The 25,415-nt window shown below is 48.4% G+C and overlaps 1 protein-coding gene across 2 annotated transcripts in view; it reads left to right on the top strand.

Moving 5' to 3' along the window:
* Positions 1 to 25,415, top strand: part of TMCC2 (transmembrane and coiled-coil domain family 2) — a 607,696-nt gene that overhangs the window by 25,752 nt on the left and 556,529 nt on the right. The window contains exon 2 of one of the 2 annotated variants that reach the window (XR_010236273.1): positions 24,527 to 24,927. The exons of the other annotated variant lie outside the window; for it this stretch is intronic. The gene's annotated coding sequence lies outside the window, so the exon portion shown is untranslated. The remainder of the gene's footprint in view (positions 1 to 24,526; positions 24,928 to 25,415) is intronic. 2 annotated transcript variants of the gene reach the window in all.

A 25,415-nucleotide genomic window follows, 5' to 3' on the forward strand; every position in this document is an offset into this window, starting at 1 on the left:
TGCCCGAATAAGCAGGGAAACGCTCTGACCCAGTGAGTAGTGAGGGGGTTCACTTGGGTCTGCAGTTAATATCCTCAAATGATTCCTTATTAGTTCCTGTAAAAATTTCCTTTGGTAGCCTCAGTTCATTGGTGTCGGCCTTCGTCGACAGTGGAGCTGCGGGAAATTTCATGGATCTTGGTTGGGCTCAGGCTTTGGGCGTTCCACAGATACCTTTGGATAAACGTATCACCATGCACGGCTTGGATGGTGGTCCGCTTTCTTTTTTTTTTTTTGAAAGAATATTTTATTGGGTGAAATAGAATTTGGTTACAACTCGTGAGGGAAAAACAGCAGGCTTATTACAAAATCTTAGTCAAACATCATTATACTGTAACAAGCGTCTGCGGTCTGATATATATCATCGAAGATCAATAGGAGTGTAACTCATTATAACATTGAGATAGAATTTAACATTTTATATATGTGGAGAGGAATATACTGGTCAAAAAACTGATAGAAAAAATATGTGTAGTAGATTGTAGGAAAGATGGAAAAAGAAAATAGTATAGAACTTTAGTGATTATGCATGGGGAGAGACAGGAAGGTAGTAAGGGTGCAGATAAAGAGAATAAGAGAAAGAGAGGGGGAGAGAGAGGGTGATAGAGTGGGTAGGGGAAGGTAGGATTGGGGATAGGAATTACAAAATCGGAGATGCAATCATAAGATACAAGTAGTGGGGGGGGGGTTTTGCCAGTCGGGGTGTAGCATCATGCTAGGTGTATTCAGATGATTTTAGATGGTTGACAATGGAGGTTCGGCGTTGTAGTAATCGGTCCAAAGTGACCAAACGCGGATAAATTGAGTCGGGGTGTCATGAAGGACTGAGGAGATTCGTTCCAGTCTGTAAGTTGACCATATGGCATTGATAGTAGCAGGGACGGGAGGGGGGGTTGTGGATTTCCAGTGCGATGCGATCTGACACTTCGCTGTGTTAAGTATGTGGTTGATTAGTTTGAGCGTGGGACGTGGAAGGTTGGGGATCGGTCTAGCTAAGAGAGAATAAAAGGGTGAGGAGGGCATATCAAAGTCAGTGATATTTTTAATTAGTTTGTGTATTTCCTTCCAGTATTGACTTATAACAGGACACGTCCACCAAACGTGTAATAAGGATCCTCTCTGGCCACATTGTCGCCAGCAAAGATCTGAGGCATCAGGGAAAATTGCACGGAGTCGGGTCGGCACCAAATACCATCTGGTATATAATTTATAAGCATTCTCTTTAATGCCCACTGAAATTGAGCATTTTGATATGGCCAGTTTAATTAGGGACCAGTCTTCGGGGGTGAGAACCTCCCCCGTGTCATTCTCCCATGCCAATTCGTGGGATTCCTTAGTAGGTTGATTGTGTGATAGCAAAATCTGATAGATTGACGAGATAAGACCTCTTGATAAGTGATGTGAGCGACATAGGGATTCGATAGCTGAGGTGGGTGTGAGGGGAGTGCCTGGGGAGGAACGGTGGAGCGAGTGGTGGAAATGTCGGATTTGTAAAAATTGGTAAAAAACTCTGTGGGGGAGGTTAAAGCGCGATTGTAGATTAGCAAAGTCCGGGAAGGTATGTAGGGGAGCTAAATCCAAGGGAAACAAAATATTGTGGGCAGTCCAATGTGGGAAATGACAGTGATCTATACCAGGAGTGAAGATAGGATTGTTCCATAAGGGGACCAGGAGGGGGTGAAATGAGCGGAGTTTGTATAATCGTGTGCAGTAGTCCCATATGGATAGCGTGAATCGTATTGTGGGGAGCATAGTTGAGGTTGGTGGGCGTTGTGTACGCAGGCACCATAAGAGAGTGGAAGGGGAGTATACCGATAATGTGTGGGCTTCTATATGTGTCCATACTTTCTGATTGGGCGGAGCATGCCAGTGAATGCATGATGGGTGGTCCGCTTTCTAATGGGGTTATCACTCACCGCACACCTCCAGTACAACTGACAGTGGGGGCCCTACATTCAGAGAAAATCGAATTTTACCTTACCCGTTGTCCGGCTGTCCCCGTAGGTTTGGGTCACCCCTGGCTTGCCTTTCATAATCCCACCATAGATTGGCGGTCCGGGGAGATTTCCCAATGGGGTCCCTTTTGTGTTAAGGAGTGTATTTCCCGTCCAGTCCGGGTTGCGGCAGTCACCCCAGAACTTATTCCTTTGGAATATCAGGACTTTGCCGATGTTTTCTCCAAGGGTAATGCGGATGTACTGCCTCCCCATCGGTCCTATGACTGCGCTATTGATTTAGTTCCCGGTGCCTCTTTACCTAAGGGGAGACTATATGCCCTGTCTGGGCCGGAAACCACGGCAATGAATGATTATGTACAGGAGAGCCTAAAGAAAGGCTTCATTAGACCCTCGAAATCTCCATTAAGTGCAGGGTTCTTTTTTGTTGAGAAAAAAGATGGGTCGCTCAGACCATGTATTGATTTTCGGGCTCTGAATAAAATTTCTGTTAAAAACACCTACCCCTTGCCATTGATTTCAGTACTGTTTGATCAGCTCCGGTTTGCTGTTATCTTCTCCAAGATCGATCTTAGAGGGGCTTACAATCTCATCCGAATAAGATCTGGGGATGAGTGGAAGACGGCTTTCAGCACACAGTCAGGTCATTATGAATACTTGGTGATGCCGTTTGGGCTGTCAAATGCTCCTGCGGTGTTTCAAGATCTCATTAATGACGTCCTTCGTGACTTTCTAGGAAAGTTCGTAGTCGTTTATTTAGACGACATTTTTATTTACTCTGAGTCTGTTGAACAACATATCACCCATGTGCGACTGGTCCTTCAAAAATTACGGGAGAATCATTTATACGCCAAACTGGAGAAATGTGATTTCCACATCACAGAAGTGTCCTTCCTGGGGTATATTATTTCTCCTAAGGGGTTTTTCATGGAACCAAAGAAACTCCAGGCCATCCTAAATTGGGCACAACCCACGAACTTAAAAGCAATTAAGCGCTTTTTAGGGTTTGCAAATTATTATAGGCGTTTTATTCATACCTTCTCTGATTTGATCGCTCCTATAGTAGCACTGACTAAAAAAGGAGCGGACCCTTCCAATTGGTCGCCTGAAGCCGAGTCTGCCTTTCTGGCCTTGAAGCAGACCTTTGTCTCAGCTCCTATTCTCAAGCACCCTAACCCGGAGCTCCCCTTTATTGTCGAGGTAGATGCCTCAGAGGTTGGAGTGGGGGCTATCCTTTCTCAGGAAGACCCGGAGTCTCAGGAATTACACCCTTGTGCCTTCATGTCCAGGAAATTCTCCTCCGCAGAATCCAACTATGATGTTGGTAATCGAGAATTGTTGGCAGTTAAATGGGCTTTCGAGGAGTGGAGGCATTGGCTGGAAGGAGCTAGGCATACCATTACAGTGTTTACTGACCACAAGAACCTGCAGTATATTGAGTCAGCTAAACGGCTTAATGCTCGACAGGCACGTTGGGCGCTGTTTTTTACTCGTTTCAGGTTTATTATCACCTTCAGGCCTGGTTCCAAGAATACGAAAGCTGATGCCTTGTCACGTTGTTTTCTTCCGGTTCACAATAACCATCCGGCAACTACCCCCATAGTTCCATCGTCTGTCATCCGAGCAGGCCTCACACAGGATTTATTTACACAGCTAGTCCAGCTTCAGCAGCAGGCTCCCAAAGTTACTCCTGCGGACCGTCTCTTTGTCCCTGAATTTCTGAGAGGCACTGTTCTAGCTGAGTTTCATGATAACAAAGTTTCCGGTCATCCGGGTGTTACTAAAACCTTGGAATTAATTTCTCGCTCGGTGTGGTGGCCTAATCTTTCCAAGGACGTAAGGGAATTTGTCCTTTCTTGTCAGGTCTGCGCTCAGCACAAGATATCCCGATCGTTGCCAGTCGGGCAACTCATGCCTTTAGCCGTCCCTCTTAGGCCATGGTCACACATTTCCATGGATTTTGTGGTGGACCTTCCTCTTTCATCTGGATTCCGGGTCATTTGGGTGGTGGTAGACCATTTTAGTAAGATGGCCCACTTCATTGCTCTTCCCCGATTACCCTCCGCTCAAGTTTTGGCAGCTTTGTTTCTCCGCCATGTCTTCAGGCTCCATGGTTTACCCATGGATATTGTCTCTGACCGGGGACCACAATTCATTGCCCGTTTCTGGAAACGTTTTTGTACCTCATTAAATATGAAGCTCTCTTTAACATTTGGATACCATCCACAGTCTAACGGACAAACTGAACGTGTTAATCAGTCATTAAAGCAGTATTTACGGCTGTATTCGGCCAAACTTCAGAATGATTGGTCTGAATTTCTTCCTTTGGCCGAGTTTGCCTATAATAACTCTTGCCATTCTTCCACCAAGGAGTCTCCTTTCTTTTCGGTCCTGGGCTTTCATCCTAGAGCCAATTCCTTTTATCCTCATTTTCCTGGCTCTTCGTTGACCGTAACTTCCCGCCTCAGAATAATTTGGAAAAAGGTGCACCTTGCCCTGAAGAAGGCTGCCTTCCGAGAGAAAAATTTTTCGGATAGGTTCCGACACCCGTGCACTCTTAAGGTGGGAGATAAGGTGTGGTTGTCAACCCGTAACATCAAGCTCCGACAACCCTCGGCTAGATTGGGACCCAAATTTATTGGACCATTTCTTATTGTCAAGAAAGTCAATCCAGTGGCTTTTCGGCTGCGGTTGCCTAAATCACTTAAAGTTGGCAACACTTTCCACTGCTCTCTTTTGAAGAAATATATTGTTTCCAGGAGGTTCCCCGGAAGATTTCCCAGGGTAGACTTCCGGTGGATGTTCAGGGTCAACAAGAGTTCCTGGTGGAGAAGGTTTTAGATTCTAAGCTTTCTCGTGACCGGCTTTATTTATTTTCCATCCACTAGGGGTCACTGGAGTACTCTTGTGATATGGACGGCACTGAACAGTTAAACTTTGACTATATCTCTCCTCCATATCCCAGAGTACCTCAGTGTTTTTTCGGTGCTCACAGAGCAACTAGGCTTGTGGAAGTGGATCCACAATTATTGATTTTTTCTTTGATTATTTTTTTTTGGAAAACATCCCTTTCCCCCTTCCAAGAAGGCGAGGGTTTGGGATAGTGAAAGCTGCTGTTGCAGCTGTGGGTGTCGGACCTCTCTAAAAAGAGCTCCCTCACTTCCACGTGCAGGACACCTGCAGTAAAAGGCTGACAGTGCTTACAGAGAAGCCCCGTCATTGCCCTCACCACAGGGTCCAGGTATGTTGTTTGGGGCGGTCAGCTCATGCTGCCGCCCCACTGTGTGGGATTACTGTGTGTGTATTAGTGCCGCGCCGCTGCCCGCAGCCGCCCGCCGCCGCTTCCAGCGCCGCTGTGTTAATGTCTCTTCCGCTGCGCTGAGCCACGCTGGTCTTTGGAAGCCGCTCCACGCGGCATATCGTCTGCTCCGATGCACTTCCGGAGGGCGCACAAGGCCGGTCTCCGTGTACAGAGTAGCGGTACACGGAGCACGGGGGAGAGGGGGAGGCACACTTCTTTGAAAGTATGTATGACCTAACACAGAGCCAGCAGCGCTGTATAGATAAGTAACAGGAATGGCATATATGCATTTAAGTATAATCTGCTACATAGATTAATGTTTGCACTTTGTGATATTCTGTGAGCATGGGGACATATATAAACCATGCTTCCTGTTTTTCCTGTTTCTTTTCAGAATTTCCTGTATACATCTCTCCACCATTGAAGGCGCTGGGGTGTTAGGGGGATTTTGGGATCAGACATATTACTGGCACATTTGACCAGAGATATAGAGACACCTTAGTGCTATTTACTGAGTCGCACAGGTTCTTTGTCTTTGTATTTGTATTGTTTTTGGGGTTTTTTTGGCATAATGAGTAAGACTCCAGCAAAGTCCAAGAAGCAGGTTTACTGCAATGTCTGTAAGGGTGTATTACCTGATGGATTTACCACATGTAAAGTATGTGTTGTAAATTCTGAAACAAATACAATTCCTGCTCCGGTTTCAAATCCCATTTCAACCCCGGACCCGCCATGGGCTATATTAGCAGATGTTTTAGCTGGATTGCAATCAGTGTTGGCCGCCTCTCGGCGGGAGCGAGAGGCGGCAAGATCTGAATCTAGGGTGAGACCGCTAGAACTTCCTGAGGGGTCTCAGCCTTACCAAAGGTCCAGATCTTCTTTGACTAAAGGGGATAAGTTTCATTTTTCCTATAAGCTACCGGCTGCTATGTTAATGTCTGATGATTCTTCGCCAGACCTCACTTTACAAGATATAGGTGAGGAGGGCGAAGTAGACCAGCAGTCAGAGGGTGACGATTTTGACAGGCCAGGTATTGATAATCTCATCAGAGCAGTGCGTCAGTCTCTGAATTTTACAGAAACTGAGGAGCCTCTGACAAATGATGAGCTCGTTTTTACTAAACGACAAAGAACTCCAGTTTGTTTTCCTGTGTCAGAATCTCTTAATAAAATGTTACTAGAAACAAGGAAGAATCCGGATAAACGGTTTTCTGTACCTCACAGAGTTAGGTCTAGCTATCCGTTTCCAGAGTCTATGACAGCTACATGGGAGAATCCGCCGTTGGTGGATTCATCTGTGTCTAAACTTACAAAGAAATTAACCATACCAGTACCAGCTGCAACTACACTCAAGGACCCTTCGGACCGTAAAATAGAGGTTATGCTGAAGTCCATGTATACAGCGGCAGGAGTGCTGCTTAGACCTGGGTTGAGTGGCATTTGGGTAACTAAAGCACTAATGGTATGGATAACAGAACTCAGATCTGTCTTAACTGATGATCATCTTATACTTCTCGCTGATCAAATCTGGGAAGCGGCTGACTATTTATGTACAGCTTCTACTGACGTCTATCAGCTTACTTCTCGCCTTTCTTCATCACTAGTCACAGCACGACGTGCGCTCTGGCTACGCTCTTGGCGAGCTGAGGCAGAGGTCAAAGAAGGAATAGAAGCATTACCTTATGAGGGCGAGAGGTTATTCGGTCCTGAATTGGACAAATGGATTTCTGAGGCCACGGGAGGAAAGTCGGTTTTCTTACCATTTCCTCCAACAGTGCCTAGAAAAAGATATTCTGGACCGGCGTTCAAATCTTTTACACCTCAGTCCTTTCGCGGGCGTGGCAGGGGAACGGCCACACCAGGTAGACGAGGCCGGGGACGTAGTTTCCAACGAGCCAATACCACTCGTCAGGATACTAAAGTCACCGGTAAGCCAGTGGCATGACGGGCTCCCAGCCCATCTCGGATCTCCTATTGTAGGAGCACGTCTTCAGTCATTCCAGTTGGCGTGGCTTCAGACGTCCACAGATGGGTGGATCCGCAATCTAGTTTTAACAGGTTACAAAATAGAGTTCGACTGTCTCCCGCCAATGCGGTTTTTCAGGACAGGACTGCCTCGGTCGGACGACAAGAGGGCGATTCTGCAGACTGCCATTCAGTCTTTGCTGGACGCAGCAGTTTTGGTTCCGGTCCCTGTGCACCAACAGGGTCAGGGTTATTATTCCAGTCTGTTTGTAGTACCGAAGCCGGATGGCTCGGTCAGGCCAATATTGAACTTAAAGGGCCTCAACCAGTACGTCACTTACTACAGATTCAAGATGGAATCTCTACGATCAGTAATTGCAGGTCTAGAGCCACAGGAGTTTATGATTGCGCTGGATCTCAAGGATGCGTACTTACACATTCCGATTTGGCCTCCTCATCAAAGGTTTTTGCGGTTTGCAATACGACAGAACCATTATCAGTTTCAGGCTCTACCGTTTGGCCTCTCGTCAGCACCTCGGGTATTCACCAAGGTGATGTCTGTGTTGATAGCTCATCTCAGATCTCTAGGAGTGATAATAGTTCCATACTTGGACGATCTGCTCATCAAAGCTCTGTCTCAACAAATACTCCTTCAACAGGCACTGCTGACATACAATGTTCTGGTTCACCACGGTTGGATTGTCAACTTCAAGAAGTCACATCTAGTTCCGTCCCAACGACTTCAATTCCTAGGAATGATTCTCGATACGGTAGACCAAAGGATTTACCTACCCGAACAGAAAGTACGGGTCATTCGTCATCTGGTACAATTAGTGCTCAAGCCACGCACAGTCTCGGTTCATTTGTGCATTCGCCTCTTAGGCACAATGGTGGCGGCTTTTGAAGCACTTCAGTTCGGGAGATTTCACTCACGTCCTTTTCAACTGGATGTGCTCGCACAGTGGTCGGGCTCACACTTACAGATTCACCACAGGGTAAGGTTGTCTCCAAGGACCAGAGTTTCTCTACTCTGGTGGCTCAGGGTACAGAATCTAACCGCAGAGAAACAGTGCGGCACCTGGAATTGGATAATTCTCACGGCAGACGCAAGTCTCAGAGGTTGGGGAGCTGTAGTTCAGAATCTTCAGCTCCAGGGTCTCTGGGCGGATCACGAAAGATTGCTGTCCATAAATGTCCTGGAACTCCGGGCAATTAACAATGCATTGCGACAGGCAGTGCACATCCTGCAGGCGCAGGCGGTTCAGGTGCAATCAGACAATGCAACGGCGGTCGCATACATCAACAAACAAGGCGGAACTAGAAGCCGCATGGCAATGCGGGAAGTAGCTCGAATCCTCAATTGGGCAGAATACCACCAGGTCGTATTGTCGGCAGTGTTCATTCCGGGAGTGGACAACTGGGAGGCGGATTATCTCAGTCGTCGGGATTTTCATCCAGGAGAATGGGCATTAAATCCAGAAGTATTTCTCATGCTGGTCCAGAGGTGGGGTTACCCGCAGGTGGACTTGATGGCATCTCGCCACAATCATCAAATGCCCCAGTATGTATCCAGAACGAGAGATCCAGAGGCAGTGGCGGTGGATGCTCTCACAGTCCGGTGGCCATACAGTCTAGTGTATCTGTTTCCACCGTTTCCGCTGCTCCCGCTATTGCTAAAACGGATCAAAAGAGAGTTCGTCACAGTCATACTAGTGGCGCCTCATTGGCCATGGAGTGCTTGGTTCTCGGATCTTTGCGGATTACTCGCAGACGATCCTTGGCCGCTCCCACTACTTCCGGACCTGTTACAACAGGGTCCGTTTCTTTACCCCGATTTAGCGCGGCTGCGTTTGACGGGGTGGCTGTTGAGACCGCCCTCTTAAGAAGAGAGGGCATTCCAGAATCAGTCATTCCAACCATGTTACGAGTTAGAAAGCCGGTTACGGCAGCTCATTATTACAGAATTTGGCGTGCCTATATAGGTTGGTGTGAAGCTCGCAAATTTCCGACATCTTCTTTCAAGTTATCCCGTCTTTTGTTATTTCTACAGATGGGGTTAGATGGAGGTCTACGTCTATCCACACTAAAAGTGCAGATATCTGCTTTGTCAATTTACTTTCAAAGACGATTGGCTCTTTTGCCATCAGTACACACCTTTATGCAGGGTGTCCTCAGAGTACAGCCTCCATTCATTCCACCTACAGCGCCATGGGACTTGAATCTGGTTTTAGATTTCTTACAGTCTTTTCATTTTGAACCCTTACAACAAGTGGATATTAAATTTCTCACTTGGAAAACAATTTTTCTTCTAGCCTTGGCTTCGGCAAGGCGGGTTTCAGATTTGGGTGCCTTGTCATGCAAGCCGCCATATTTGGTGTTTCATGATGACAGAGCGGAACTTCGGACGAATTCCGCTTTCTTACCAAAGGTAGTGTCATCTTTTCACATCAACCAACCAATAGTAGTTCCTGTGTTATCAGGACATTCTGAAACTCTGGATGTGGTACGCGCTTTACGCGTTTATGTGTCTCGAACGTCCACGGTTCGTAAGATGGATACGTTGTTTGTTCTCTATGATGCTGCCAAGAGGGGTTGGCCAGTCTCTAAGCAGACCTTATCCATATGGATAAAACTGACCATACGTCAGGCTTATCTTCAGGCTAGGTTACAGCCGCCTACTTCGGTAACAGCTCATTCCACACGTTCTGTGGGAACTTCATGGGCAGCTGGTCGGGGAGTTTCTACGACACAGCTTTGCCGGGCGGCTACATGGTCGTCAGTGCACACATTTGTGCGCTTTTATAAGTTTGATACTTTTGCGGCATCAGCATCTAGCTTTGGCCGTTTAGTGTTACAGGTGCCAAATAGCTCTCTCGCCCACGGGGGAAACTTTGGTACGTCCCAAGAGTACTCCAGTGACCCCTAGTGGATGAAAAAGAAAATAGGATTTTGGTACTTACCAGATAAATCCCTTTCTTTGAATCCATAGGGGGCACTGGACGCCCACCCAGAGCAGTTGTTACCTGGTTGTGGTAAGTGCAGGGAATATTATGGTAACACACTCTTAGCGACTGTTTCAAATTAGAAATTCTGTCGGGTTGGTGTCAACTGTTAGTTGTCATTTTTTGTTTGTGTCAACTTTATTGTTGTCCATTTTTTTTGTTATATGTATGTCTCCATTGTCAACCTCTATAGCTCCAGTTCGGCTCAGTAAAAAAACACTGAGGTACTCTGGGATATGGAGGGGAGATATAGTCAAAGTTTAACTGTTCAGTGCCTAGTTCCAGTGGAACCGTCCATATCCCTAGAGTACTCCAGTGCCCCCTATGGATTCAAAGAAAAGGATTTATCTGGTAAGTACCAAAATCCTATTTTTTTGGTCCACTGGAAAGGCTATGGCCCGGAAGAAAGCTCTTGGGTGTTGGATAAGGATTTACATGCTCCTAAACTTAAGATATTCTTTCAGGAGTTTCCTCAGAAACCCGGCTCTAGGGGTTCTTTAACCCCTCCTCAAGGGTAGGGGTTCTGTTAGGCGCGGCGGTTTTTGTCCGCTCTCTGACCGAGCAGCGGTCACAGCCGCCGCGCCTCTCGCTCAGTCTGCTCCCGCACGGCGCCTAGCAACGCCGGGACGCCTTGCGCGCGATAGCCGCCGGGTCCCTGGCAACGCTAGGACGCCGTGCGCCCAGGGCCGCCGGGTCCATGGCAACGGGGACGCCACATGCGGACCGCGTTCCCCGTTGCCATGAGAGTACTCACACCTGTTCTCCCCTGGTCGTGCATCAAGGCAGCTGCACGACATTCATCAATCAGGCTCTGCACTGCCATTGGAGGGTTCCCTGTTATATGCCTCCTCAGTACCTCACACAAATGCCGGTGATAGCTTCCTGCATGCTGTTCCTGCCTGGTAACTTCTGTTCCTGATTTGGCTGTATCTGGTCGATCCTGCTCCCTGGGCTCCCGAGTCCTGGAGTTCTGAAGCCGGTCCTGGGAATCCTTCCTGTCCAAAGCGAACCTGTTGCAGTCATCCGAGGGTTCTCGTTATTTGGGGTTCTCTCCCGGTTTCGTGAGTAGCGGCTTCTGCCGCGAGTTGCGACCTAGGCCGCTTTTATTTTGTATTTCTTTTGTGTTGGAGGTTTTTGCGGAGGTTTCCGCTTTTCACTGTCCTCCCCGGAACTCGGCGGTGCCGTGTAGGGGAACGGATAGTGGTATCATTTGTTGTCCTTTTTCCTTGGCGGCGTGCTGCACATACCTTTAGTTTTAGGGTAGTTAGTAGCCCCTAGCTTCTGTTTGTTTTAGTTAGAGGTCCCCTTGTTATTACCCTGTCTCGGTTCACGCTTTGTCTCTCTCTAAGACCTGGGGGCATCGGAGTTGGGCAGACCTAATCCGCCCTTCAAACGCGGCTGCCGTGGGCCCAAGAAACCATAGTCGTTCAGGCGTGAGTCGACCACACGGGTAAGACAACGGAGGTAGGGTGCTAGGGGCTATTCCCGTACCTCTCCTTAGTTCAGCGTCACGTTCTGGTGCTCTGAACTCGCATCACTACATCCCTCCAGTTCTGAGTATCAGGAGCGTAACACTGCACACCAATGTATTATCAGAACATATTTAAGATAATTCACAGCAGTAACTAGAAAAATAAGATTTTACTTACCGGTAAATCTATTTCTCGTAGTCCGTAGTGGATGCTGGGGACTCCGTAAGGACCATGGGGAATAGACGGGGTCCACAGGAGACAGGGCACTTTAAGAAAGAATTTGGATTCTGGTGTGTTCTGGCTCCTCCCTCTATGTCCCTCCTCCAGACCTCAGTTAGAGAAACTGTGCCCGGAAGAGCTGACAGTACAAGGAAAGGATTTTGGAATCCAGGGCAAGACTCATACCAGTCACACCAATCACACCGTATAACTTGTGATAAACATACCCAGTTAACAGTATGAACAACAACGGAGCATCAGATCAACCCTGATGCAACCATAACATAACCCTTATTTAAGCAATAACTATATACAAGTATTGCAGAAGAAGTCCGCATTTTGGACGGGCACCCAGCATCCACTACGGACTACGAGAAATAGATTTACCGGTAAGTAAAATCTTATTTTCTCTAACGTCCTAGTGGATGCTGGGGACTCCGTAAGGACCATGGGGATTATACCAAAGCTCCCAAACGGGCGGGAGAGTGCGGATGACTCTGCAGCACCGAATGAGCAAACACAAGGTCCTCCTCAGCCAGGGTATCAAACTTGTAGAATTTTGCAAAGGTGTTTGAACCTGACCAAGTAGCTGCTCGGCAAAGCTGTAATGCCGAGACCCCTCGGGCAGCCGCCCAAGAAGAGCCCACCTTCCTTGTGGAATGGGCCTTAACTGATTTAGGCAGCGGCAACCCAGCCGCAGAATGAGCCTGCTGAATCGTGTTACAGATCCAGCGAGCAATAGTTTGCTTTGAAGCAGGCACCCCAAGCTTGTTGGAAGCATACAGGATAAACAAAGATTTTGTTTTGCTGACCTTAGCCGTTCTGGCTACATAAACCTTCAAAGCCCCGACTACATCCAGTGACTCGGAATCCTCCAAGTCAGTAGTAGCCACAGGCACCACAATAGGTTGGTTTATATGAAAGGATGAAACCACTTTCGGCAGAAATTGTGGGCGGTCCGCAATTCTGCTCTATCCGCATGGAAAACCAGATAAGGGCTTTTATGTGACAAAGCCGCCAATTCTGACACACGCCTAGCCGAAGCCAAGGCTAATAGCATGACCACCTTCCACGTGAGATATTTTACTTCCATCGTTTTGAGTGGTTCAAACCAGTGTGATTTCAGGAAACTCAACACCACGTTAAGATCCCAAGGTTCCACTGGAGGCACAAAAGGGGGCTGAATATGCAGCACTCCCTTTACAAACGTCTGAAATTCAGGCAGAGAAGCCAGTTCTTTTTGAAAGAAAATGGATAAGGCCGAAATCTGAACCTTAATGGAACCCAATTTAAGGCCCAAAGTCACTCCCGACTGTAGGAAGTGAAGGAAAAGGCCCAGCTGGAATTCCTCCGTAGGGGCATTCCTGGCCTCACACCAAGCCACATATTTTCGCCATATACGGTGATAATGCTGAGCCGTCACATCCTTCCTAGCCTCTATCAGCATAGGAATGACCTCATCCGGAATGCCTTTTTCTGCTAGGATCCGGCGTTCAACCGCCATGCCGTCAAACGCAGCCGTGGTAAGTCTTGGAACAGACAGGGCCCCTGTTGCACAAGTCCTGTCCTAGAGGCAGAGGCCACGGATCCTCTGTGAGCATTTCTTGCAGATCTGGATACCAAGTCCTTCTTGGCCAATCCGGAACAATGAGTATTGTTCTCACTCCTCATTTCCTTATGATTCTAAGCACCTTGGGTATGAGAGGAAGAGGAGGAAATACATAGACCGACGGGAACACCCACGGTGTCACCAGTGTGTCCACAGTTATCGCCTGAGGGTCTCTTGACCTGGCGCAATATCTCTGCAGCTTTTTGTTGAGGCGGGATGCCATCTGTGGCAGTTCCCACCGACTTGCAATCTGCGTGAAGACTTCTTGATGAAGTCCCCACTCTCCCGGGTGGAGGTCGTGCCTGCTGAGGAAGTCTGCTTCCCAGTTGTCCACTCCCGGAATGAACACTGCTGACAGTGCGCTTACGTGATTCTCCGCCCAGCGTAGAATTCTGGTGGCTTCTACCATCGCCACCCTGCTCCTTGTGCCGCCTTGGCGGTTTACATGAGCCACTGCGGTGATGTTGTCTGACTGAATCAGAACCGGTTGGTCGCGAAGCAGGGACTCCGCTTGACATAGGGCGTTGTATATGGCCCTTAGTTCCAGGATGTTGATGTGAAGGCAAGTTTCCTAACTTGACCACAGCCCTTGGAAATTTCTTCCCTGTGTGACTGCCCCCCACCCTCGGAGGCTTGCATCCGTGGTCACCAGGACCTAGTCCTGAATGCCGAATCTGCGACCTTCGAGAAGGTGAGCACTCTGCAGCCACCACAGGAGAGACACCCTGGCCCTGGGGGATAGGGTGATTAACCGATGCATCTGAAGATGTGATCCGGACCACTTGTCCAGTAAGTCCAATTGGAAGGCCCTCGCATGGAACCTGCCGAAGGGAATAGCCTCGTATGATGCCACCATCCTTTCCAGAACTCGAGTGCAGTGATGCACTGACACCTGTTTTGGTTTTAATAGATTCCTGACCAATGTCACGAGCTCCTGAGCTCTCTCTATCGGGAGATAAACCCTTTTCTGGTCTGTGTCTAGGATCATGCCTAGGAGAGGCAGATGAGCTGTAGGAACCATCTGCGACTTTGGAATATATAGACTCCAGCCGTGTTTCCGTTACACTTCCAGAGAAAGTGATACGCTGTTCAGCAACTGCTCTCTTGATCTCGCTTTTATGAGGAGATCGTCCAAGTACGTGATAATAGTGACACCTTGCTTCCGCAGGAGCACCATCATTTCCGCCATTACCTTGGTGAATATTCTCGGGGCCGTGGAGAGACCAAACGGCAACGTCTGAAATTGGTAATGACAATCCCGTACCGCAATTCTGAGGTACGCCTGATGAGGTGGATAAATGGGGACATGGAGGTATGCATCCTTTATGTCCAGAGTCACCATAAAATCTCCCCCTTTCAGGCTTGCAATGACCGCTCTTAGCGATTCCATCTTGAACTTGAACCTTTTCAGGTATATGTTCAGGGATTTTAAATTCAATATGGGTCTGACCGAACCGTCTGGTTTCTGGACTACAACATGGTCGAATAATAACCCCCTCCTTATTGAAGGAGGGGAACCTTGACCACCACCTGTTGAAGATACAATTTGTGAATTGCAGTTAACACTGTTTCCCTCTCGTGGGGGGTGTCACAACTGAGGGCCTGAGTTGACGGGAGGCAACCTCAGTTGTAGGGGCTGAGATGTAACGGAACCTGGGAGGTTGTATCAGACCCCTAGACATGTAAGTAACATGTAGAATAACTGCCCGAAGGCGTGACCACGACAACCAGGATAAAAGTCAATGATGTTTATTATGACAAACTCCGTAACACAGCAGAAAATAAGAAAACATAAAAGTCAGCAGGGCAATAATACAGTTCCTGGGTACTACAGGGTGGCAAGGGCCACAGGCACTGGTAGTGTGAGACAGTTCTAATAATCTTCTAGTTGGAAAGTCCTTACCAGGCCTGACTGTAGCAATGGAGAGAACCCAGGATCGTACCAGCTGGTGTTCCAGGAAAGGCTGGGCTGCTGAAGGTAAAACGGCTGCTGTGGATACTGGCTGGAACCAGACTGTTGTTGGTACGGAGTGGATACTGGCTGGAACCAGTTAAATAATAAACGAACTTGAGAGCGATGAAATAATAATACCGGTGGAGAGTGGTAAACTGCAGAAAGGACACCGGCCCTTTAAGGGAAGCTGTACACTGCTGGAAGCTGGGCTGGAAGCAGGTGATTGACTTGAGAGCGATGAAATAATAATACCGGTGGAGAGTGGTAAACTGCAGAAAGGACACCGGCCCTTTAAGGGAAGCTGTACACTGCTGGAAGCTGGGCTGGAAGCAGGTGATTGACTTGAGAGCGATGAAATAATAATACCGGTGGAGAGTGGTAAACTGCAGAAAGGACACCGGCCCTTTAAGAGAAGTTGTACACTGCTGGAAGCTCGGCTGGAAGCAGGTGATTGCTGTAGCTGGAAACAGGTGAGTCCAAAATGGATCGGAGAGTCAGGCTACACCGCAGATGGAATGCTGGTGCGGGTCTCTATAGCAGAAGTCTGGAGACAGGAGCTGGAACCTGGAAGACAACCACAGGAGAGAGACAAACTGGAACTAGGTTAGACAACCAAAGCACTGACGCCTTCCTTGTTCAGGCACAGCTTACTTATACCTGCAGCAAGGAAGGGGTTGGCTAGGCAATTATGCAAATCAACAATACAGACAGCAGATTGGTGGAAATGATCAGATGACAAAAACCAAGATGGCTGCGCCCATGCAGACACTTGGAGGGAAGTTTGGTTTGTAATCCATGTGAGAATTGAAACAGTAATGGCGACGCCGGCCACAGGAGACAGGAGACGCCAGACTGACAAGCGCACATTTAACCACGCGGGCACAGCGGAGGCCGCGGCTGATGAAATCACCACTCTGACATTCTGCATGTGGAAACTCAGAAACAGCGGGATCCGGTCCTGGAATGCTGAGCCAGCCTTAGGAGGCATCTGAAGGGTAAGTAATGGCGTCCAGATACCCGGATCGTGACAGCACCCCCCCCTTTAGGAGTGGCCCCAGGACACTTCTTAGGCTTTAAAGGAAACTTTGCGTGGAAATTTCGGACCAAGGCAGGAGCATGGACGTCTGAGGCATTGGTCCAAGAGCGTTCTTCAGGACCATAGCCCTTCCAGTCAATGAGGTATTGTAACTGACCGTAACGGAAACGTGAGTCCAAAATCTTGGCCACCTCGTACTCGACTCCCCGTTGAGTCTGAACTTTGGGAGCTGGAGGAAGTGCGGAATGAAACCGATTCAGGATCAGCGGTTTCAACAAAGAAACATGAAATGTCCTGGGTATTTTCAAGAAGGATGGTAACTGTAACCTGTAGGCAACAGGATTGATGACTTGTTCAATCTTGAAGGGTCCGATGTAGCGAGGTGCAAATTTCATGCTGGGAACTCTCAACCTCAAATTCTTCGTGGACAACCACACACGATCACCCACCTTGAGAGCAGGAACCGCTCTACGCTTCCTATCGGCAAACTTTTTATACCTGAATGAGGCTTTAAGCAGGGCTGCGCGGACGTTCTTCCAGTTATTTGAAAACTGACGCAAGGTGACATCCACTGCTGGAACAGAAGTTGCGGGAAGCGGTTGGAATTCTGGGACTTTAGGGTGGAATCCATAATTAATGAAGAATGGTGTAGAAGAAGATGAGGAATGGTATTGATTGTTGTGGCTGAACTCGGCCCAAGGAAGGAGTTGAACCCAGTCATCTTGAGAGGAAGACACATATATACGGAGGAAGGCCTCCAAGTCCTGATTCACCCTCTCGGTTTGACCATTGGTCTGAGGATGGTAAGCCGTGGAAAACTTTAACTTGACTTGGAGGGCTTGACACAAACTTCGCCAAAATTTGGCTACAAATTGTACTCCACGATCCGAGATGATCTCTTCAGGAAGACCGTGAAGTCGGAAGATCTCTTGTATAAACACTTGAGCCAACTTGGAAGCTGACGGAAGACCGGTGAGAGGGATGAAATGTGCCATCTTGGTGAACCGGTCAACTACCACCCAGATGGTATTAAACTTGTTGCAGATAGGTAGATCGGAAACAAAGTCCATCGACAAATGGGTCCATGGTCGACGGGGAACAGATAATGGAACCAGTTGCCCCGCAGGCGACTGGCGGGAGACTTTGTGTTGGGCACACTTTGGGCAGGAGGCAATAAATTCCATAACGTCCTTTTTCAGAGTTGGCCACCAGTAGGACCTAGAAATAAATTCAAGGGTTTTCTGAATGCCTGTATGTCCAGCAAAACGGGAAGCATGGGCCCAATGCATGAGCTTCTTCCTTAGAACTGGCTTAACAAAACTTTTCCCTGGTGGAGGCGTAGAGTCCATCCCTACCGTGGAGAATGCCAACGGATTAATAATAGGATGCTTGTCTGCAGACTCGGACTCATTTTCTTGCTCCCATGAGCGGGAAAGGGCATCGGCCTTACGATTCTGAGAACCCGGACAGAACTGGAGTTTAAAGTCAAATCTGGAAAAGAAAAGTGCCCATCTGGCCTGACGAGGGTTGAGACATTGTGCGCCTTTGAGATATAAAAGATTTTTGTGGTCGGTAAGTATGGTGATTGAGTGGGAAGCTCCCTCCAACAGGTATCTCCACTCCTCCAGAGCGAGCTTGATGGCTAGCAACTCCTGATCGCCAATGGCATAGTTGCGCTCAGCTGGGGAGAACTTCCGGGAGAAGAAACTGCAAGGATGTAGATGTCCATCTTTGGCCCTCTGGGATAACACTGCTCCTACTCCAACGGAGGAGGCATCTACCTCTAAGATAAAAGGAGAGTCGGTGTCAGGCTGTTTCAGAACTGGTGCAGAGATGAACCGTTGCTTCAGAAGGTGAAAGGCCTGTGTAGCTTCCTCGGACCACTTGGACGGATTAGCACCTTTCTTGGTTAATGCAGTGATAGGCGCCACAATGGTGGAAAAGTCTCGTATAAATTTTCTATAATAATTGGCGAACCCTAAGAACCTCTGGACCCCTTTGAGGCTTAAGGGTATAGGCCAATTCTGGATTGCTTGGAGTTTCTCAGGATCCATCTCTAGTCCGGAACCGGACACAATGTAACCTAGAAACGGAATGGTTTTAACTTCAAACACACACTTCTCCAATTTACAATAGAGGTGATTGACACGGAGACGGGAAAGAACCTCTTTTACCCAGAAACGATGATCTTCGAGATTATTAGCAAAGATGAGGATGTCGTCTAGATAAACCACGACATGGCGGTACAAGATGTCCCTGAAGATCTCATTCACAAAGTGCTGGAAGACTGCTGGAGCGTTGCTCAATCCGAAGGGCATGACGAGGTACTCATAATGTCCGTCACGGGTGTTAAAGGCGGTCTTCCACTCGTCACCCTCACGGATTCGGATGAGATTGTAGGCACCCCTCAAGTCCAGCTTTGTGAAAATGGTTGCACCACTAACTCTATCAAAGAGCTCAGTAATCAGGGGTAAAGGGTATCGGTTCTTGACGGTAATGTCGTTCAGACCCCTGTAGTCGATGCACGGACGCAGACCACCGTCTTTCTTCTTAACGAAGAAGAAGCCTGCGCCGGCTGGAGAAGAAGATGGTCGGATGAAACCCTTCGCCAGGTTCTCTTTGATGTACTCTTCCATGGAGTGTGTCTCGGGCAGAGACAACGGATAAGTTCGGCCTCGCGGTGGAACCTTCCCTGGAATGAGGTCGATTGGGCAGTCCCATTCTCTATGAGGAGGAAGGATATCAGCAGAGGCTTTACTGAACACATCCGTGAAGTCTTGATATGGAGGAGGCGGAACATCAGTTGACCTGGGGAAGGAAGAACAAACAGGAAGAACTTTGGCTAAACAAGTCTCAGCACAGGAGGGACCCCATGCCAGTATTTGCATAGTCGTCCAGTCAATTGATGGGTTGTGGAGACGGAGCCATGGAAGGCCTAAAACCACTGGATGTGTGGCTCTTGGAATCACTAAAAAAGAAATATACTCAGAATGAAGAACTCCCACTCTCAGACGAACTGGAAGAGTCCTTAAGGAAATGACTGCGTCAAAAATCTTGCTGCCATCCACGGCAGTCAAAGAGATGGACGAGGACAGTCTCTCGGTGGGTAGGGACCACCGTTTAACATAAGCTTCGGTTATGAAATTCCCAGCTGCTCCGGAATCAAGGAGGGCAATGACGTTCCTGTAACGTTGAGCAATTTGGAGCGACACTGGGAGGTTACAGTCATGAAGAGATGGAGAGGAGATCATCACTCCTAGCCGGCCCTCTCCTTGGCGAACTAGGATCTGGAGTCCCGGACGTTTGGGACAGGCATTGATAGTGTGCGACGGAGCTGCACAGTAGAGACAGAGAGACTCAGAGAGACGTTTTCGGCGCTCAGCAGGAGATAGACGGGAACGACTAATTTGCATAGGCTCATCCTTGGATGGAGATGGTTGACGAGAAGGAGGAGCAGAAGATTTAGGAGTAGATGATCTTCCTCGCTCGGTTGCTCTCTCTCTAAAACGTAGATCAACCTTCGTGCAAAGAGAAATTAGCTCATCCAACTTAGAGGGCAAGTCTCTGGTAGCTAACTCATCCTTGATGCGTTCTGATAAGCCATGCCAGAATGCAGCATACAGGGCCTCGTCGTTCCATGCCAGTTCGGATGCCAGGATTTTAAACTGTATAAGATACTGTCCCACGGTACGTGTTCCCTGGCGTAAACGAAGAATCTCAGATGAAGCAGATGTTATCCGGCCTGGCTCGTCGAAGATGCGCCTGAATGTAGCTACAAAGTCAGTATAGGAGGATAGCAGGGGATCAGACTTCTCCCATAAAGGTGATGCCCAGTCAAGGGCTGAGCCACTGAGAAGGGAGATGATATAGGCAATTTTGGTACGGTCACTGAAGAAATTGCCAGGTAGAAGCTCAAAGTGGATTTCACATTGATTGAGAAATCCCCTGCAGAACCTTGGAGATCCATCAAATTTTGCTGGCGTTGGAAGATGAAGATGTGGACTGGAAATGGGTAAGGTGGGTGGGGTTACAGCTGGTGTCACTGTAGTGGACGCACCGGACGTGCCAGGTCCACGGAGGGTCGTTTGAATCCCATCCAGCCGTGTGGAGAGATCCTGGAGACAGCGGATGATGTGGCCCTGTGCAGCCTCCTGATGTTCAAGTCGGGCTGCCAGTTCTTGCATCGGCCTGGCCGCTTGATCCTGGTCTCCGGCTGGATTCATTAGGTCAGTGCTTACTTACTGTCACAACTGAGGGCCTGAGTTGACGGGAGGCAACCTCAGTTGTAGGGGCTGAGATGTAACGGAACCTGGGAGGTTGTATCAGACCCCTAGACATGTAAGTAACATGTAGAATAACTGCCCGAAGGCGTGACCACGACAACCAGGATAAAAGTCAATGATGTTTATTATGACAAACTCCGTAACACAGCAGAAAATAAGAAAACATAAAAGTCAGCAGGGCAATAATACAGTTCCTGGGTACTACAGGGTGGCAAGGGCCACAGGCACTGGTAGTGTGAGACAGTTCTAATAATCTTCTAGTTGGAAAGTCCTTACCAGGCCTGACTGTAGCAATGGAGAGAACCCAGGATCGTACCAGCTGGTGTTCCAGGAAAGGCTGGGCTGCTGAAGGTAAAACGGCTGCTGTGGATACTGGCTGGAACCAGACTGTTGTTGGTACGGAGTGGATACTGGCTGGAACCAGTTAAATAATAAACGAACTTGAGAGCGATGAAATAATAATACCGGTGGAGAGTGGTAAACTGCAGAAAGGACACCGGCCCTTTAAGGGAAGCTGTACACTGCTGGAAGCTGGGCTGGAAGCAGGTGATTGACTTGAGAGCGATGAAATAATAATACCGGTGGAGAGTGGTAAACTGCAGAAAGGACACCGGCCCTTTAAGAGAAGTTGTACACTGCTGGAAGCTCGGCTGGAAGCAGGTGATTGCTGTAGCTGGAAACAGGTGAGTCCAAAATGGATCGGAGAGTCAGGCTACACCGCAGATGGAATGCTGGTGCGGGTCTCTATAGCAGAAGTCTGGAGACAGGAGCTGGAACCTGGAAGACAACCACAGGAGAGAGACAAACTGGAACTAGGTTAGACAACCAAAGCACTGACGCCTTCCTTGTTCAGGCACAGCTTACTTATACCTGCAGCAAGGAAGGGGTTGGCTAGGCAATTATGCAAATCAACAATACAGACAGCAGATTGGTGGAAATGATCAGATGACAAAAACCAAGATGGCTGCGCCCATGCAGACACTTGGAGGGAAGTTTGGTTTGTAATCCATGTGAGAATTGAAACAGTAATGGCGACGCCGGCCACAGGAGACAGGAGACGCCAGACTGACAAGCGCACATTTAACCACGCGGGCACAGCGGAGGCCGCGGCTGATGAAATCACCACTCTGACATTCTGCATGTGGAAACTCAGAAACAGCGGGATCCGGTCCTGGAATGCTGAGCCAGCCTTAGGAGGCATCTGAAGGGTAAGTAATGGCGTCCAGATACCCGGATCGTGACAGGGGGAAGCCGTCATGGCCGTCGGTGAGGGGGCATCTCCTCAAAGTCCAGCTTGTATCCCTGAGACACAATATCTATTGCCCAGGGATCTAACAGGGAGTGAACCCACTTGTGGCTGAACTTACGAAGGCGTGCCCCCACCGGGCCTAGCTCCGCCTGTGGAGCCCCAGCGACATGCGGTGGATTTTGTAGAGGCCGGGGAGGACTTCTGTTCCTGGGAACTAGCTGTGTTGTGCAACTTCTTTCCTCTGCCCCCGCTTCTGGCAAGAAAGGACGCACCTCGGACTTTCTTGTTTCTTTGTTCGAAAGGCTGCATTTGATAATGTCGTGCTTTCCTAGGCTGTGCAGGAATATAAGGCAAAATATCAGAATTACCAGCTATAGCTGTGGAGACCAGGTCCGAGAACCCTTCTCCACACAATCCTCAGCCTTCCATATGCCTCTTAAGTCGGCATCATCTGTCCATTGCATATTCTACAGGACACGTCAAGCAGAAATCGACATAGCTTTGACTCTAGGACCCAGTAGACTCATGTCTCTTTGGGCATGTTTTATATATATATATCTCTTAAGACAGCATCTTTAATATATATATCTCTATATATATATATATATATATATATATATATATATATATACATACTAGGGTCTCCATCTCTGCTGATAAGGTACCTGTCCACACTGCCACAGCGCTATAAACCCATGCCGACACAATCGCCGGTCTGAGTAGTGTACCAGAATGCGCACGCTATCTGCAGGATCCCTGAGAATAGCTGTTACGTCAGGGCTACCTTTTGGGCAAACGTGACACCCTAGGGGAAGATTCCCATCGTATCCTGGCCCTAGTGGGGAAAGGATACTCCTTGAAAATTCTTTGTGGGAAACTGCAGTCTCTTGTCTGGAGATTCCCGCTCTTTTTCCTCATGAGAGGAGGGAAATTTACCTCAGCTTTCTTCCCCTTAAACATGTGTACCCTTGTGTCAGAAACAGATGAGTCATCAGTGATATGCAAATCATCTTTTATTACAATAATCATATATTGAATACTTTTCTGCCATTTTGGCTGTAACTTTACATTATCGTAGTCGACACTGGAGTCAGACTCCGTGTCGATATCAGTGTCTATTATTTTGGATAGTGAGCATTGAGAGACTCTGAAGGTCTCTGCGACATAGGGACAGACATGGGTAGATTCCCTGTCTGTTCTCTAATCTTTTGTGCAATAAATTCACCTTAGCACTTAATTACACATATCCAAACAGGTGTCGGCGTTGTCGACGGAGACACTCTCTCACACACATATTTGCTCCATCTCCTCCTTAGGGGAGCCTTTTACCTCAGACATGTCGACACACACGTACCGACACACCACACACTCAGGGAATGCTCATCTGAAGACAATTCCCCCATAAGGCCCTTTGGAGAGACAGAGAGAGAGTATGCCAGCACACACCCCAGCGCTATTAACCCAGGAATAACACAGTAACTTAATGTTAACCCAGTAGCAGCTGTTTATATTGATTTTTGCGCCTAATTATGTGCCCCCCCCTCTCTTTTTACCCTCTTCTACCGTGTAACTGCAGGGGAGAGGCTGGGGAGCTTCCTCTCAGCGGTGCTGTGGAGAAAAAACATGGCGCTGGTGAGTGCTGAGGAAGAAGCCCCACCCCCTCGATGGCGGGCTTCTGTCCCGCTTTCATGTACAATTTTTGGCGGGGGCTCATGCATATATACAGTGCCCAACTGTATATATGCCCACTTTTGCCAAGAGGTCCTAATTGCTGCCCAGGGCGCCCCCCCCTGCGCCCTGCACCCTACAGTGACCAGAGTATGTGGGTGTAGTGTGGGAGCAATGGCGCACAGCTGCAGTGCTGTGCGCTACCTCAGTTTAAAGACTGGAGTCTTCTGCCGCCGATTTCGAAGTCTTCTTGCTTCTTTCACCCGGCTTCTGTCTTCCGGCTCTGCGAGGGGGGGCGGCGGCGCGGCTCCGGGATCGGACGACAAAGGGTGAGATCCTGTGTACGATCCCTCTGGAGCTAATGGTGTCCAGTAGCCTAAGAAGCAGGACCTATCTTCAGAGAGTAGGGCTGCTTCTCTCCCCTCAGTCCCACGATGCAGGGAGTCTGTTGCAAGCAGATCTCCCTGAAAATAAAAAACCTAACAAAATACTTTCTTATAGCAAGCTCAGGAGAGCTCACTAAGTAGCACCCAGCTCGTCCGGGCACAGATTCAAACTGAGGTCTGGAGGAGGGACATAGAGGGAGGAGCCAGAACACACCAGAATCCAAATTCTTTCTTAAAGTGCCCTGTCTCCTGCGGAGCCCGTCTATTCCCCATGGTCCTTACGGAGTCCCCAGCATCCACTAGGACGTTAGAGAAACAAACTTTATTTAACCAGAATAATGCAACATTTTTCATGTGAATTCATTTTCCTTTTTTTTTCATTCTGCAGATGTCCTATGAGAGCCGCGATTTTCTCTCAGGCTTTATCAGCCTGTACCGTGAGGAGGAGTGTCTCAGGCTGACATCCTCACCGGACTACAGCAACAAGCAGAAGATGGAGGCTGCCTGTATAACCACCTGGTGGAGTACTCCAAGCCCACCTTCTCTGGGGCCTCGGTGGCCTGGGTCCGGAAGAAAATTATGAATATATGGTCATTGTTCTTAAAAAAAGAGAACCGCAAGGAGGAGGAGTCTAAGAGGTCAGGGGCCAGTGCAGGCAAGGTCTATGTGCCGCAGCTGTGATATTTCAAAGAACTAAACTTCCTCCTGGAGAAACGGTCAGCTAAGGAGTCGCTAGTGGTGATGGCAGAGTCCGAGGAGGGAAGTCTGGATGTGGAGGAGGCCGAAGGGGTAAGTCGCTTTTAAATAATTTTTATTATTTGATGTATTCCTCCTGCCATGCCACAGCTCCTTCCCCACTGAAAAAGGCATTGTAATTTTCACGGACCACTTTTGCCCTTGCAGTGTCGCATAAGGTTACTGCAGGTGCTCCCACCGAGGAAATCGGCACTTTCACCAATGGCTGGTTGGGGTCTTCCGGTCCTGCTGGGAGCAAAGGCATTTGCCTCGTGGCCTTGCATCGGAGTATGTTGTGCAGTATACAGCATGCTGTTACTACACAGTCAATTTTGTCCAGCCTCAAGTTGATGGGTTGGTGGAAGATCCTGAACTGGTTGGTGAGAATACCAAATGCATTCTCAACAACCCGACAGGCTCTAGAAAGGCGATAGTTGAAAATGCGCCTATCGTGGTTCAGGACTCTTTGCGGGTAGGGCTTCATTATGTGTTCGTGCAGTGCAAATGCCTCATCTGCCACGATCACAAATTCCAGCCCATTC

The sequence above is a fragment of the Pseudophryne corroboree genome, chromosome 2 (assembly GCF_028390025.1).
Source record: "Pseudophryne corroboree isolate aPseCor3 chromosome 2, aPseCor3.hap2, whole genome shotgun sequence".
NCBI lineage: Eukaryota > Metazoa > Chordata > Amphibia > Anura > Myobatrachidae > Pseudophryne > Pseudophryne corroboree.